This window comes from Vicia villosa, unplaced genomic scaffold (genome assembly GCF_029867415.1).
Source record: "Vicia villosa cultivar HV-30 ecotype Madison, WI unplaced genomic scaffold, Vvil1.0 ctg.002629F_1_1, whole genome shotgun sequence".
In the NCBI taxonomy this organism is placed as follows: Eukaryota; Viridiplantae; Streptophyta; class Magnoliopsida; order Fabales; family Fabaceae; genus Vicia; species Vicia villosa.
The window spans coordinates 28,129-45,033 of NW_026705989.1; the positions used below are offsets into that span (position 1 = coordinate 28,129).

Below are 16,905 nucleotides of genomic sequence, written 5' to 3' on the forward strand. Positions count from 1 at the left end.
TTCCTTCAAAGTCATCAGAACTTCTTGTTCTTATAAACTTCCTCCAGAGATTAGATCTTCTTATTCTTGTAAACCTCTCTCTCGATGAAGCCTTCTGATTCTGAGAGATTAATGTTCAGACTATCTTCTTCTTATAAGCTTCCCTCAATGCAGCCTTATGCTTCATTTTCTGCTTTAGAACTTCTGAAACACAAATAATCGATTAGGGAGCATATATGTTCTTATTAAAATTATGTGTTTGTTATCATCAAAACTATTTCAAATATGTAGAACCAAACTTTGTTCTAACAAAATCTGCCTAAATATTCTTTGCCCCTAGGACAAGTCATTTTGATCAAATGAAAATGGTTTATGTTACAAGTGACATGTCTTGCAATATAAAAACTACATTGACATCATGATATCCAAAGAGAAAATGTATCCTTCCGCCTGTGTAATCTTGAGTAATGAAAATTCTAAATTTTATCGTAGTCAAATTTTATTCGAGATCATTATGACTAGAACTTTAAGAGAAATAGGGCCTAATCCTCCCAAGGAAATTTCGTGTTATACTCTTTAAGGGTTGTATCAGATAATTCATTATATGTGTTGAATTTTTCAAGACAGCAGACATTATCTATATCAGGTGCATTCTCTACTGGAACATTGGTTGCCGAGGATTGTAGAATGCGTGTCCTAGAAAGATACACCGAGTTAGACATATTCAATTTTTAAAGCTTTGTCCCTTTCTCAAGTTACCTTGATCTCAAACTAGCAAAGTGGTCCAAATTCATGAGATGAACATGTCTTGATATCCAAAGAGAAAATGTATCCTTCCATCTGTGTAATCTTGAGTAATGAAAATTCAAAATTTTACCGTAATGAAATTTTATTCGAGAAGCTTCTCCACCGGTAACTATAATACTATTAGTTTTGATTATTTATTTAACTATTTTTTATTATGGAATAAAGTAAAAGGTTCTCGCGTATACATTCGCTAATGGGAAAATTCTTAGGTGGACACGGACCTAAAAAATTGTTTTACAAACAACCAATCACATAATTTTAATTAATTAAAAAATAAATTAAGAATTTTCTCTCTCCTTCATAATCTCAACCACCCCATGAATCCAATTAAAAATAAATTAAAAATTACTCTCTCCACATTGGTTATGTCTAAGAATATAGATTTATGGTCATGTCCATGATCTTTTTATTGTATGGTGCCCCTCAAACTCTCGTCTCGCCTCTCCTGCACACGTGCTGCTGGTATAAGGCAAAAAAAGCTTTACATTAAATTCCTACCAAGCATGGATCTGAAGTCAAATTTTGGACTAAGGCCGTATTTTGGAAACATGATATAATTGAAACTTTAGTATAAAGTTAAATATTTTAGTGGACTTAGAAACTTGTTGGCCGAAAAATCTAAAATCATATCATATATTTATGTAGAGTAAGTCAAATTAAAATATCCTACCAATGTGATTGATTCTGTTTAAGAAAATAACATGATTATGCAGCTGATTTGTTTCTTATATATTTAGGCTACTTCAATGAAATCTTACAAGGTAGAAATAGAAAATAATTATAGTTTTAGAAGTTAATTTTTTATTCCAGTGATATTAATTTTTTCTAGTCTACCTTACTGAACACACATTTCAACATTGTTCGTCTGAAGAAAATGGGTCATGAGTGTTAAGAAAATTTGTTAGTTTATTATCATAGACATGTCTATTAAAGTATTGTATATAAAAGTAATATTAAAGACAATTTCAATTTATAAGTTACTATATGTTACATTCATACTGCTATATGACAGAAACTCCACCCAAGCTAATCCAACCCCAAAATTAATCTCAGCTACTCAAATACATACAAACATTGATAAACAAGATTCTACATGCAACCAAATCCAAGCTACCGATAAAAATCGCCTCAAGCAAAGAACCAAGCGTGAATGCACCACATGCACAAAATACCTTAGCTGAAAAGCAACTCCGTGATAAATCTAATGCCAAGATGCAACCACTTCAAAACAAACGCAACCATATCATTGACCGCTCCCAAGGATACTACACTAACAAAAGTATGCCCCCTATAACTCTTGACATGAACAAAAACTTCTGCCATATAATCGGGACCTGAAGACAGCCCTTCCTTATCAAAGTCTTCATTTCCAAACAAAAGAAAAGCAAGACAAATATTGAAGTGTTATCAAAACCAGCAGAGGCTGGAGGACTTAGCCGAGCTTCGTTGTCTTCAAAACTAATATTTTTAGGAGAGAACACGATATTAGAAAACTGACTCTTCGTCGTCCGACTTCCCACATAACTGTTGCAAGTATGATTTGAGTCATTTAAGAAGCTGGTAGAAATGGACTTTCCTTGCAATGAATCAGTTGAAGAAATACTGTGTTCATTGCGGTCTCAAATCATATGTCATGATGATGCTGAGTTTGATTCTTTGTTTGATTGAGTGGCACAAATTTTCTGCAGGCACTCTCTTCTGATTCAAACTTAGTTAAATCCAATAAAGAACAAACCAAACATATCCTTGTAGTCCAAAACCAAGACTAATCTGCTATTAAAGTATTCTTTCATGCCACTATATGTTGGCAACTAGTTGATCCAAGGTCTCATCTTCAACAGACCTCTTGACGCGAATAACAACCTTTTCATCCTACAAGCACCATATAGATTGATTAACACCTTTTCAAGTGACAAACAATTAATGTAGAACATGAAATAGACAAGATCCTGTTTAGATTACCTCTGCAGTCCAATTTGTTTTTGCAGTCAAAATTATTAGTGTGACAGTGTTGAAAATGATTCTTATTTAACTACTATTAGTTTAATGTTAAATGTAAAAGTATTTAGAATGGTTACATTATTTAAATTTTCAAAATGGTACTACTCATTTAACTACTTCTATACCTTTCACACACAAAAAACCTGCTATAGTAATAGTTAAATGAACATGTCTACATTTTTAAAAGCAGACAGTTGATGCACTAACTTGAACTTCATAATAGGCTAGACAATCTACAAATCAGCGACAATACAACGACCAAACTCTCGAAAAAAAACTGCTAGCTCAGCTACTTTCAGCACCCTGTTGCACCAATAAAACAATTCAGCCCAACCACCAATGTGCTAACAGAACAAGCCACTTCAAAGCTGCCACACTTGGTCACGACATCACACCATAAAATACAGCTGCTGGAGCTTTCTGCCTGCAATTTTTCTTAATTATATCAACCTCGACACACCCACTGATCAACTCCACAGCGAGACCAACTGGAACTGCAATGGAGCTATAAACTAGAATCCGACACACACACACCAGGGCCTTGTAAGAAATCTATGTCTGGAACTTACTCGGGAACTCGTTTATGTGTGACATACAACGGTAATACAAAACTGTAATGGGACCCAAGATATATCTTATCCAATCTTACGTGTAACGGGAAAGATAATCCAAATCAAACCAATAATCAATTTAATAAAATAAAATATAATTTAATTTATTAAGTACATGAGTAGTCCACACTACAAATGCATGTATAACCAAACTAACAGATCAAATTCTATCAGGTAGAAAAAGCGTAATTGAAACACGTAAGTATCATCAAGTGTTGAACAAATACATTATCCATGCAACAAAATATTTTAATAAAAACAAACAGAAAAAATATGAATTGAGATACAATAGCCAGTGAAAGAATTCTACGAATTTCTTGAATCATTTTGCATGAACAATTTAAACATTTCTATCAAGAATTAAAACAAGATGATATCAATAGACCACATCGCAATTGCATATGTATCCAACTAATTACTATATTTAAGTTAACTTATAAGGTGCATCCGTTTTCACACTTATTTCGCAGATGCGCTTTTACAATTCAATCAAGATTGTTATGCAATTGCAAGTACCATAGATATTTATAACAATGGGTAATATATATATAACGATACCATTAAATAGCAACATTAAAGAAATTGCTTACAGAGTCATTACTGAATTCAATGTTGTGAAAATCTCCGTGTGACGAATTTGCCGTGTTAGCATTATGTCGAGGTAATGAACATGTTTGCTTGTTATGACCAAATTTTTTGCAAGTAGAACACTTAGTGCGCTTCCTTTTTTCTGACATGATGAAGATTCCCCAGCGCATCCTTTAGTTCTAGCTTGAGCAGGATCCTTCAGTGTCTCGTGGACAAATTCACTTGAATTTGTGGGTCCATCATCATGTAAGCCCCTTTTTGCTTCCATTTCTCATATGGTAATCGAAATCATCACCACTCTCACTTACTAATTTGCTCAAACGCATATATCGAAACATGTCATCATCAAGATAGAGTGATACGTTCCACTCCCTTTTTGATGTTTGGTACTTGAGAACTGTGTATATGATACAAGTATAAGTTTAATGACATGTTGCCACTACCATCTCCGCGGACTGTGCAAGAAGATCACGAAACATAAGTAATATTTTTCTAGTAAATAACTTCCCAGCGCAATGCTCTATGCTTTGAAATCTTGTTTGTAGCATATGATCACCGTAATTTGATACAAAGTCAGCTTCTACCTCCTTATAAAACATGTAATTAAGACACCGATGAAAATGTAATAAAAATTCACTTAAATTATATTGTGAGTGAAGAAACTTCCCTATTTCTGAATGTAACCCCTCACACCGGGAGGTAGTTCTGAACCCAGCGAAAAAAATTCCGCGTATATGAGCTGTAGCCCACGTCTTTCTCTTTGCATACAATTTTGTAACCCACTTGTTGTCATGCAACCCAAATGCGTCAATCATGTCAGCCCACTTGCGCTGAAACTCACCCAGGTCATAGTCACCCAACATGCATTTCTTAAACTGACTAACAAATTCAGGAACTCCAATGTTAGACATTGCATTGCGAATTAGATGCCAAGCATACAACCAATGATAAGCATTCAAAAACACCTTATTTATAGCTTTCTTCATTGCAAGATTGCCATCAGTAATGACGATATAGGCGACTTACCTGATATTGCTTCCAAATTTTTTCCAAGAACCCACACATATGTTTTTTCTTTTTCATTTGCAACAATAGCACCGTCAAATATAATATTATGATTATGGTTATTAACTCCAAAAAACACCACTAAGGGGCAACAGTATTTGTTCGTCCCATATGTTGCATCAAATGCCAAGACATCACCAAAAACTTTGAAATCCATTTGGCTTATACCATCAGACCCAAAAAGGTTGGAAAGCCTACCTTCTCCATCAACAGTGTGGCGATAAAACATCATCGGGTCATCTGATGCCAGTCCATGAAGATAGTGTAATGCATTTTTACCATCACATCGTTGCAAAAGGCATTGCTTTCATATCTGATTATATATATCTTTCCTACGAAACCCTATTTTTACATACCCTCTTGATTGGTTGGCACAAGAACCATATAATTGAGACGGTCTCATACAATCCTTCAACATGTCGTTCATCTGCATTATATCTGAATCTTCCATTTTTCGATGTGAAACAAGCATTCCATGATACTCTTCATATAAAAGATCATGGTTGTGTTGATCGTTAAAAACTGTTATCCACCAACATTGTGAGAACATATCTATATGCACTCGAAATTTTGCTTCACATCCAGACCGAGTATCAGTTTTATGCTCACGCTTACGATTTTCTATTGTTAAACCTCTATCCTCCCTAAACCCCTGTCTGTGACAAACAAATGCCCGCTGTAATATTTCTCCTTTCTTGTGTCATGGGGACTTAGTCTTTTCAGGTCCATACTAAGAATATCCTCCATACTATCAATATTTATAATATTTTCAATAGATTCTCCATCCTCAGCACTAATATCATCAACAGTAGCCTCAACTGTTTCATCAACCACTTCCATTGACACTTCTTCTAGTCCCTGTCACAATAAATAACATAGTTTTAACATAAGTACTAAAGTACACTAATACGAATATTTAAAATTTTCTCCTTTTACCTCCATACCACCTATAACTATTCGACAAATGGTACCAATGTTCTTTCTCTATTTCCTGCACCAAGTATGTTATCCATGTTATTTTCATAAAAAAATTACTAACAACTATACTCTAGCAGTCTTGGCTAACGAAATAATAACTTTAGAAGTACAAAAATTCATAAGCACCTCAACAAATATTCTACAAACAAATTCATTCATGGTTGGCTCAAAAATTAACAAGTGAGGAGCCAAAGTCACCTATTTACAACAGGTCATTATTGGCAAATCCAAGCAGACAAATCAAAACAACATAGGCTATATTGAGGAGCAATATTTAACATCTATAAAGCAATACAAAGTTACTAAAATTATTTAGCAGGATACAGTCTTAGAAATAAATTTAAATACTCTCAACAAATAAACACACATATAATTAGTTACTCACAAACAAAAGAACACAAACATCAGACATATGACTACAGGCTTCACGCGGAAGAATAAACTCGAATTCGAGAAATATGGAGGTGGTCCCTGAAAATTACATCAAACAAGTGTCGTAAACAATTCAGCAAGAAAATGACCTAAAATTGAGTTTGGTAACAATATTAGCTGCATTGATGCTGCAAGCATATAACCAATCCAAGAAAATTTGAAGAAGTGAAAACTCACCAATTAAAATTGGATTATCGAGAATTTGAATTAATGAGATTGAAAATTAGAAGTTCTATAAAAAAAGAACTACTTCAAGTGGCAGTGACGGCGGCGAGACTATGAGTGAAGTGGCTCTCGCAATAATAATTAGGTTGTGTTACAATAGTAGTTCTCGCGACGGTAGATAGGCTGTGTCGCAGTGGTGGCTCTCGGGGCGATAAATAAGTTATGTTGCGGCGGTGGATCTCGTGGCGGTGATAAAACTGTGTTGCATCGGTGGTTTTCGCTGTGTTAAATATGTTGTGTTGCAGTGGAGAATAGCTTTTATAACAAAGAGAAAGTTATGTTGCGGCGGTGATGAAGAAGAGGAAGGTGCAGTGAACAAGGAGAAAGTTATGTTGCGGCAGTGATGAAGAAGAAAAACTTGCAAAGTAGAAACAGTAATCGGACAGCATTTAAGTAGAAAAAAATTCTTAGGAAAAGTAAGAATATCGTACCACTATGTTGAAAAAAATTTACCTATAATTGATTTTACATGTTCTCATCTTTTTATATTAGACCTGACACATTCAATTAATCTTAGGGTTATTTTTAGAGGTTTCACCAGTGAAGGACTTAATTAAGCCCTCACCATAGACTTAACCTATTATTATTTATTGATGAATTGTTATTGGTGAAAAATTTGGCGGGAAAATTTTGATGGAAAGAAGTTGCATGATTATAATTTAGTATGATGATATGATGATATGATTCCATTGTTAGGTTTTAAAATAAATTTAAAAAAAATAAAAAGTAAAGCCACATGAATTTAAAAAGAAAATAAAAATATTGAAAAAATATATATCAACTTACACATTGGATCCTCTCCTTCAATATTCTCTCATTCCCTCTCCTTCCTCTCTATCTCTCTCTTAATCTCATTCTCTCTCTTGATTATTTTATGCTTTTTAATGATGAGTGAGAGTAAAATTAAGAGAGAGATAGAGAGGAAGGAGAGGGAATGAGAGAATATTGAAGGAGAGGATCCAAGTCCATCAACTTAACAATACACGTCGTTAAAAAATGGATCTAGATCGTCTCCAATTTATTGTCTTCTGCTCCATAACAGCACTATGACCTTTGGATTATTTTTTAGTTTTAACTTTCTTCTCATTCATTAATATTTCCTTATTTCACAACCATTAGATATGGAGCAGCAGGGGAAGCGGCAGATAAGTGCAGAAGAAGATCCAAACACTTAAAAAATAGATGTCATGTTATTGATTTTGATAACTGCGTACAATGAATTTACCCAAATGTCAAATATTAAACTGAAAATAATATAAATAGCATTAATGAAGTTATATTGGCACATCTTTCAATATATATTTTTTTAAAATACAAATGAATCAAATATAGAAATACTAGAAGATTGCTTCTATATGTGAAATTTAAAAGTGAAATTAAACTGTATACAAGAAATTGAATTCACATATACACAATACTTTATATATGTGGTCAAAATTAAAGCATATATAGAAAATCGAATGAAATTTAAAATTGAAATTTAAGTATACTTATACAAGAAATAGGGTGAAATTTAAATGTGGAGTTAGGGCATGTTTGTTTCAGCTTTAAAAAAATTAATTTTTTTTTGTATTTTTTAAAATAAATTTCTTAAAACCGTTTTTCAAAATATTAAAAGTTTTTTATATTTGTTTTTTCTAAAATGAAACACTAATTTTGACATTCTATAACATAAACACACATTATTGAAGTCCAATACTTAATCAAAATTGCAATTTTTTCAAAAGGTTGTATTTTAAAAATGATTTTTATGAAAATCTATTTGAAATAGCTTCAAAATTAAGTGATTTTTTAAAATTTTGATATCCAATTTTTTTCTCCATAAATAGATGAAATACCTAAAATCACATTTTAAAAATAACTATTCAAACAAAATTTTTATTTGAATCTTTTATAAAAAATTTCTTTGTAAAATTTTTTTTCACAAAATTATATATTAAAATCATTTTTAAAAAAAGTCAAAACAAACAAGCCCTTAATGCTCAATACATCAGTAGAATGCATTCAAAATAACGACTTCGCATATAAACAATAATCAATGTGTATTGTGGTCAAAATTAACCTATATATAGAAAATACAATAAAATTAAAAGTGAAACTAATTTTACACTAGAAATCGAGCAAAATTTAAATGTGGGAGTTAAAGTTTAATAAACCAGTACAATGCATTGAAATAACAATTTCACATATACACAATATTGCAATATAGAGATGTAAAATGGATATCTATGGGGACGAATAATATGATATTCATGTCCGCTCCATTTGATAAATACGATAGCCATATTCGCCTCATATTCGTGTGGATATTCGTTAAGCGAGTAATCCATGGATTTTAAGATATCCGTGAATATTTATAGATATCCATGAATAACATTTTTTTTTAAAATGTTTAGCTTCTTTTAAAGACACAAAGTTATTATGTCATAAGATCCATACAATTTGCTTTTACTTTAACAAAAAAAAAATTGTCACATTAATTTCTTTCATCACAAACTTAATTTCCTTCTTTAAATGATTTAAACTAATGATATTTAAATAATTTTATAATTTATTAACGGATACGGATATCCATGGATACATATCATCAAATCCATATACATATCCATTTAAAAACAGATATTTAAATATCAATTTATTTTATCCGTAAATATCTATTAAACTATTCGTCCCGTACCCGTGACATATATTATCCGCAAATATCCGCATGTACCATTTTTTTTTGCCATTCCTAATTGCATATATGTGGTCAAAATTAAAATATATATAGAAAATCGAATGAAATTAAAATTGAAATTAAAGTGTACTTATACAAGAAATGGAGTGAAATTTAAATGTGTAGTTAAAGTTTAATAAAGTAGAATGCATTGAAAAAAAACTACTTAACATATAAATACTGTGGTGTACTTTGGTCATAATTAGTGATGACAATTGAAACTATTTCTAGTGGGTACCTACAAAAATGATCTATAATGAGTAGGATAAAAACTCCAAAAATGAATACACAAATGAACATCATGGACAATTACTTACTAAAATAAGTAGGTATGGGCGCTAATACGGGTATCTTAGTACCCAGCCATCCCGTACCCGCACAATATATATTTTTATTATTATAGACACATGTATGTTTATCGATTTTATTAAATAAATCACTTTTAAACTTGTACGCATTTTAATATAAATGTTTGTTTATATCTTAACTCAATAATAACATCATTGATTTTTTATTTTTAAATTGTTGTTAAAAACTTAAAATGGCAGGATACATTTTTTAATGAGAAAACATAAAAACTTATTAGAAAAATAAAAAAAAAGTTAAAGCTACAAACAAGCGCATCGTAAGGGCACTAAAAAAAAACAGCAAACAAAAAACCAACAAGAAAAAAAAAACCAATACCAAAATCTCAAAAAACAAAACCCTGTCCCTAGTGGAAGAAAAAGTCCGCCCAAAACACTAGGCATGCCACTCCTAGAAAGTGAAGATTGAAGAGAGACAAACATGACGATACACATTAGGTATGAGTACGAGTCGAAATGCTGGTGCCCAGGTATAGGTTTAGGTATGAAGATTTTTTCAAACTGCAAGTATGGGAACGGTATTATAGATCCCTATCCAAACTCTACCCATTGTCCTCCCTAATTACAATTAAAGTGTATATATATATATATATATATATATATATATATATATATATATATATATATATATATATATATATATATATATATATATATATATATATATATATATATATATATATATATATATATATATATATATATATATATATATATATATAATCAAATGAAATTTAAAAGTGAAATTAAAATTATACAAAAAACCAAGTGAAATTTTAATGTGGAGTTAAAGTTCAATAAATCAGTAGAACGCATTGAAAATAACGACTTCACATATACATAATATTTTCTACTATTGTCAAAATTAAAAAAAATATATAAAAAATCGAATGAAATTTAAAAGTGAAATTAAAGTAATAAAATTTAAATATGGAGTTAAAGTTTAATAAAACATTAGAATGCATTGAAAATAACAACTTCAAATATACGTAATACTATACATTATGGTCAAAATCATAAATCTGACGTAACTAAAATCACATCAAATAGAAAAGTTAATTGTCATGAACCTACAAAATTTTAACGTCACTGATATTAACTAGTATATAACCCGTGCGTTGCACGGTTGACTTATAATATATTATTGTTATTATATATAATATTTTAAAATTCAAAATATTATTATTATATTTATTATTATAACTATAAAATTTAGAAAAATTATATATTAAATGATAATAACTCAATATCATACATTGATATACACATAATTATGAATATAATAATAAAAATAAAAATAAAAATAAAAATGAAAATTTGTATAAAGAAAATAACTGTCTGAAAAAATATAAATAAATGATAGAGGTTACATAATAGAAAAAAAGTTGAAAAATTTATTAGTTATATTTATATATTTATTCAACCAATGACATTTTTAAATTGTTAACTTTTGATATTGTATTTATTTTAATTTTGTAAGAATCCACTATCTTTCTAACTATTAATTTTTTATATTTTTCATAGATTTTAAATTATTTATTAATTTATCTGTTGATATTCATTTCATTAGTATTACTATAAAATATTTAAAATATATATTATTATTATTATTATTAATTTTAAAGTAATGATGGTTTAATTCAACAATTTTATAATGATGTAATAATGAGTTATCATTAAATTTTTTATAATCAATTTAAAAATTCTAATATTTAAGTTTATAAAATAAATAAATTAATAATTAGAAAATTGAGACCTTGAATAAATAATTTTTAAATTAAAATATCAGGTTAATGGTTAAAATATATTATAAGACTCTTTTCTTAAAATGAAATATTATATAATACACTTAAATTTATAGAAAAGTGGTGCTATATAACTATTATTTTCATCTTTAAATAATTTTAAAGGTGAATAGTCGAATTAAAAATTCTAATATTTAATCATATAAAGCCCATAAATTTTGAAATTGGACGACCAATAAATTATGTGCATATTTATTACTACAATAAAAAACATATATTAAAATAAATATGACTATAAAATTTGATTAAAATAATAATTAGAATTCATATCCAAAAGAAATTTAAAGCAGTAGTACCATTCTAGAATTGTGAAAAAGAGGAACAAAATTAAACAAAAAATAAATAAAAATCATACAAAAATAAAAATATCTTATCATAAGCATATGTATTATAATTTCCAGAATTTTGATTTTTCATATGATTGCAAGAGATGTATATTTTAATATTCGTTCTAAGATTGTTATTTGTAGAAGCTTGTGCCAATTATATAATATTGATGAAGTAAATTTAAATATGATCAAAAAAAGAAATTAAATTAATTCAAAAAAATATGGACATAAAAAATATGGAAGCTTCCAAAAGCTTTTGGATTAGATGAAGAGAGAAAAATCAATTCTCTTTTTGAATCAATAGAATATTTCACTCATTCATTCTATGCTTTTGTCAAATTATTCATCAAATTCCAAAATATACGTGTGAGAAAGAGAGTGAGAAGAGTTTATCTATTTAAGGAAAAAATATGGACAAACTTAGTGGTTTCAAAATAATAAAATGATACTATGATGGACAGTTTCATAAAACTCTTCACTTTCTTTTTTTTTTTGAAAGGCAAAACTCTTCACTTTCTAAACATTAATTTTTTAAATAATTATAAATATAATATAATTAAAAAACTGTAACTGATTTTGTTTCAAAAATAAATTGTAATTAGAATAGGATGGACAAAACCTTCAAAATGCATCGTTACTAAATGGTATGGGAGAGTTATAATTGTAGTAATTATAACTACAATAAGATCAATTACAAATATTGATGGAAAGAGAATTAACGTGGAGTAACTCAAAGTTTTGTAAGTAATTGGAATAAAAATCGTATCTGATAGTATATCAATAGTCGTTAGAAAGATGATTTTAATAATATTGTTAGAAACAAATAATGGTATATATATTATTTTAATTATTATTAATATTATTTTTGTTACGATTATTATAATTATAATTATTACTAATTATAATAATTATTGTTGTTGTTATCATTATTATTATTTTAATTATTAATATTGTATCAATTTAATAAATAATAGATTTAAGATTGTGGCAGAAATATGTATTTATTATTTATATTATTATTATTGGTTTTATTAATATTATTATATTTATTCTTAATGTAGGGTTAAATTAGTATAATTAAAATTAGAGTGTAGTGTCAATAAGATTAGAATTAGGGTTTCTATTTAGAGTTGCTATAAGGTTGATATGTTGTTAGGGTTGCATCATAACAACTTTGGATTTATATATATATATATATATATATATATATATATATATATATATATATATATATATATATATATATATATATATATATATATATATATATATATATATATATATGATTATTTCTGTTATGATTATTATAATAATATTAAAATAATAATTATTGTTGTTGTTATGATTATTATTATTTTAATTATTAATATTGTGTCAATTTAATAACTAATAGATTTAAGATTGTGGCAATAAATATATATTACTTATTATTTATATTATTATTATTATTGGTTTTATTATTATATTTATTTTTAATCTAGGGTTAAATTAGTAAAATTAAAATTAGAGTGTATTGTATAGGATCAAATTAGTAAAATTAGAATTAGTGTTTCTATTTAGAGTTGCTATAAGGTTGACATGTGGTTAGGGTTGCCATGATGACAACCTTGAATTTATATATACTAGACATATGACCCGTGAGTTGCACGGGAATAATTTGAATATTTACCTTAAATATTATTTCAAATAAATATAATTATGTATAATTTATAATAAATATAAAAAATTGTTTGAAAATATATGAATATTTATTAATTTATATTATAGTTTTATTATTTTTTATTTTTGTTATGTTCTTTCCGTTTAAAAAATATGTCATATTTATATGAATAATGCAACACTATAAGTTTTATATTTAATCACTTGTATATAGTATTTTTCATTAGTTTTTAAACTTATAATATAAGAGTATATTAATCTAATTCAATTTTTAATTAGTTTTTATTTACAAACCTAAGAAATGGCTGAAATTTTAAATGTCAACTCCAAAAAAATAAATTTAAATCGTATATTTTCTATAAAAAATGTAAATCATATAAACATGTTCAATTCCATATATATTTTATTATATTAATAAATAACATTATAAAAAAATATCATTTTCTTATAGCACTCACTCATATTTCACTTGTCAAACATGAAAATGTCTCACAATACCTATTTGATTCATAATATTGTACAAAAGGTAAATAAATATTAATATAATTCTGTTTAATACAATCGACTTAAAAAATAATTAAAACTTTTAAATTATTATAAGATAAACACTTCCAATACTATGAATTTATTATGATAATATAATTTTTATTCATTAAATTGATTTATACAACATCAACATTAATTGGATTTAAATTAACAGTAAAATCATATTAAATGTTATTAACAAAACAATTAATGTGATTTTATTATATATCCAATCTAAATTAACAACAACAAAAAAAAAACAAAAAAAATGACAATAGAAAAATGTGAAGTTCTATCCCACCAAATCAACGAATTAACAAATGAAAGAAAATAAATAAAATTATAAATTATAAATAAAAATCTAAATCAGGGAGGGAGTTTAAAATGGTTCTTGAGAAGTATTTCTAAATAAAATATGGTAGTGTGTTCCACTAAGATTTTGTAGAATATGTCACTGGTTTGTCAATTTTGATAGTGCAAATATTCCAGTCCCGGTATACATGTGAACAAACCCTATCATTGTTATTATTTATGCAGGCAATATATTATCATCTTCGATAAGCCTGCAAAAATATATAAGATGTTTTTTACATGAAAATATAATCAATGAGTATGAAATTTAATAATAAGATAAACAAATATTCAAATAATTATTAGAAAAAATCTCTTACTGATTGAAGTTTTTGTCAATAGTAGACATTGTGAAAAATCCTGTAAAATAATGAATAGGTGAAATGGGCAACAAAAACACGGAATAAAGAATAAAAGTAGGATCAAGAATACTTATAAAGGTGTGTAAGAATACAAAAAGACATAATATTTTACAACTGTTTTCATATACCATTATTAAGATATATAACTTTTTAAAGTTTATTACTATACCAATTAATAGAAAATAATAACCATTAAATATAAATAAATGATAAATTAAATAAGAGAAATAAAAAACTGAAAAATTAAAAAGATAGTGGGTTATGAATTAGAAAATAATTTTATGAAAAGAAAAATAATATCATTTTATAATATATATATATATATATATATATATAATATAATTTATAACGTTATTCCTAATTATTATAAATTATTTTATAAATAATATTATTTTTAATAGTAGTAGTTGAATATTATATTATTATTAGTTAATTATTTTTAAAAGAAAAATAGAAATTAATGAAATATATAAATTTGGTTTTATATATAAGATAAAAGAAAAGAACACAATTTCCTAATTATTATAAATTATTTTTAATAGTAGTATCTGAATATTATATTATTATTATTATTATTATTATTATTATTAATTAGTTACTTTTAAAAGAAAAATAGAAATTGTGTAGGTAGAATTATTCATAAATTTTTTTGAGACAAATATAATATTATATACATAAAATAAAGGAGAAAAACATGATTTTTTTTAATTATTCTAAATTACTTATATAGATGATATTATTTTTAATAGTGGTAGTTGATATTATATTATTATTTTCATTTTATTATTATTATTGTTATTATTATTGTAGCTTAATATTCTATCATTATTATTATTATTATTATTATTATTATTATTATTATTATTATTATTATTATATATTATTATTCTCATTTTTAATAGTGGTAGTTGATATTATATTATTATTTTTATTTTATTATTATTATTATTATTATTGTAGCTTAATATTCTATTATTATTATTATTTTATATTATTATTCTCATTTTATTATTATGTTAATATTTTAGCTTAATATTCCATTATTATTATTATTAATATTCTATTATTATTATTATTATTATTATTGTTATTATTAATAATTATTAATGTTGAATTAATTATTATTTTAACTGGTTTTATTGTTATTATTATATTTATTCTTAATGTAGGGTTAAATTAGTAAAATTAAAATTAGGGTGTAGGGTCGCATTGGTAAAATTAGAATTAGGGTTTGTTCTTAGATTTGCTATCAGGTTGACATGTGGCTAGGGTTGCCATCATGACAACCTTGCATTTATATATATATATATATATATATATATATATATATATATATATATATATATATATATATATATATATATATATATATATATATATATATATATATATATATTAAGATAAGATTAAGATTAAGATAAGATTAAGATATTGTTAAAAAAAACAATTGATTACCCTTCTACTCTTTCCGTCTAAAAACGGACTCTCGGTAAAATATATGCGCTTTAGGAGAGACGATGCCCTATTTAATAAAATTATCAATGTCAAAATCTGGAATGACAACAATAAGATCATTTATTGTTATGTTAAAATCAAGGTTCATACCATATATTTTACTGTCTCACAATATGTGATTTTGTAACAACCAACACCGTGCGCTAGAAGTCACAAACATATATGAGATAGGAGACTCTACTACCTAGTATAAACTTAATTCCTCAAATCCTCCATTGAAGATTCCAAAAAAAAAAAAAAATTTCCACCAACCTCAATGTCTTCATCCGTCCTTCACAACTCTTTATCTTATATTTTCTACATATCATTAAATGTTCTATGGCTAAAAATATTGAAAAATCAATTTTAAAAATATTGAGTTTGATTGTAGACTATTGCCATAAAATCCATTATTTATTGTTTTAAATATATTTTGTTGATTAAATAAATATTAAATATAAAACTATAAATTAATTAATTAATAGCATAAGCGAAAGATTTTTCTTCTTAAAAATATCTTTAGTCGGTTAATATATATATTTTTGGCTATTTTATATTTATAAAAAATGTTGCTTCTCTTACAAGAATTTATAAAACACAAATTCTTGAATTT

At 26.5% G+C, this 16,905-nt stretch overlaps 1 long non-coding RNA gene across 3 annotated transcripts; it reads right to left on the minus strand.

Annotated features, from left to right (window-relative positions):
• Positions 1-1,456: 1,456 nt before the first annotated feature.
• On the minus strand, positions 1,457-7,087 carry LOC131639421 (uncharacterized). 3 transcript variants are annotated; one of them, XR_009294939.1, is made up of 5 exons: positions 6,639-7,087; positions 6,415-6,500; positions 5,988-6,042; positions 2,995-5,909; positions 1,460-2,658 (listed from the first exon to the last, which is right to left on the minus strand). It is a non-coding gene; the product is annotated as an uncharacterized LOC131639421 (long non-coding RNA). The 3 variants fall into 3 exon arrangements; XR_009294940.1 differs by having other exon boundaries at positions 1,464-3,211; positions 3,989-5,909; XR_009294938.1 differs by having other exon boundaries at positions 1,457-5,909.
• Between the last annotated feature and the right edge of the window lie 9,818 nt (positions 7,088-16,905).